Source organism: Perca fluviatilis, chromosome 7, assembly GCF_010015445.1.
Source record: "Perca fluviatilis chromosome 7, GENO_Pfluv_1.0, whole genome shotgun sequence".
NCBI lineage: Eukaryota > Metazoa > Chordata > Actinopteri > Perciformes > Percidae > Perca > Perca fluviatilis.
Window position 1 is genome coordinate 40742370 of NC_053118.1, and position 1453 is coordinate 40743822.

A 1453-nucleotide genomic window follows, 5' to 3' on the forward strand; every position below is an offset into this window, starting at 1 on the left:
ACTAACACACACACACACACACGACACAGGCTAGCGGCGAAATTACCAAGCTAACGCTGTAGCTTCATCGCGCGGGGATCTCCCTACGCCTCGACAGAGCTAAAACAGGAACTAGCTACCAGATCGGCTAAGCGTGCCCGTTGCCTAGCAACCCCCGGCTTCTTCAGCCCCTCTCCGCACACGCGCAGCACCACTACCGCCCTCTTGAGGCTAAATAGTTTTGTGCAGCTCACAGGAGTAGCCATCTTTGGAGTTGTTTTGGTGTTTTAGAACTACACTCCAACACCGCCCCCTCCTTTGTCACTCACTCTCTCACACACACACACTCCACACACACACACACACACACACACACACACACACACACACACACTCACACACACACACACACCAGACACAGAGCGTGTCCATGACACATGCTGCTTTGTTTTGCTTTGTTTTTGGTTGTGATATTATAAAAAGGTATATGAGTTTATTATTGAAGGATTATTGTTTAGCTACTGATAATTGTGAAGTTAATAAATCTTATTATACTTAATTAGCAGCTGTTTGTGATTATTTGTGTACTTGTTGTAATAATTGCTGGTCGATCAGGTCCGTTGCTGATTCACCCCTTCCCTTTATTTCCTTTTTAAAGGATTACCACAGAAATGAGACTGTTCCACAGTTTGATTGTTGGTCCCTGATTAGCAGGGTGGTGCCCCGTTTTGATTGTTTGTAGATTTGATAAAGTTATTAATAACCATATTCATAACTTTATTAATATTGATAAAACATCTTTGATAATTTGCCAATGATCAAATCTGTACCCTACGAGAATCCTACACTTTTCATACAACTTTCTACTTTTACTCCACTTCACAAAGTCTTTGTTGTTACATAACCGGACAACTTTATGAATGAGTGAACATGACGACATTAAACACAGACCCAGAGTTACACTGTCACATGTGTTTTATTGAACAGGTAGTAATAGATTACTCTGATATATCAGGTAGTAACAGATTACTGACTTTTTTCAAAGTGAAAAGGTTAATTGTTGACGTTACATCCAATTATGAGTCTCTTGTTGTTACGAGGAACTCCATTACCATACTGACAGTGGGGAGGTCTGGCATCCTGATTCACCAGGTTACCCTCAACAATTGGGAAAATAGTATTGCTAATTTGAAAGACCCTTGCATAACCACGGATTGGGCTTGCATATTTGCGGTTTTATCCATGGGGATATCGGGCGAGGATAAATCACTGGCCTGCAACGCTTTAAGTACGTAGCATCTGCAGGTTCTGGTCCGAGGAACATGAGAGCAGCAGAGATCAGCAGAACACCAGCAAAGATAGAGATCTTCATGTTGATCTGGAGAACACAGAGTTATAAAAGCTGTTAGAGACTTCACTCTGACATATCTACCATCTCTTTATATTATCATATAAAAGCTGTTAGAGACTTTAC

The 1453-nt window shown here is 41.4% G+C and overlaps 1 long non-coding RNA gene across 1 annotated transcript in view; it reads right to left on the reverse strand.

Annotated features, from left to right (window-relative positions):
• Positions 1 to 1175: 1175 nt before the first annotated feature.
• The window catches only part of LOC120562415, a 1808-nt gene continuing 1530 nt past the window's right edge, over positions 1176 to 1453 (reverse strand). Inside the window, exon 3 of the long non-coding RNA XR_005639782.1 lies at positions 1176 to 1357. This is a non-coding gene — a long non-coding RNA (uncharacterized LOC120562415). The remainder of the gene's footprint in view (positions 1358 to 1453) is intronic.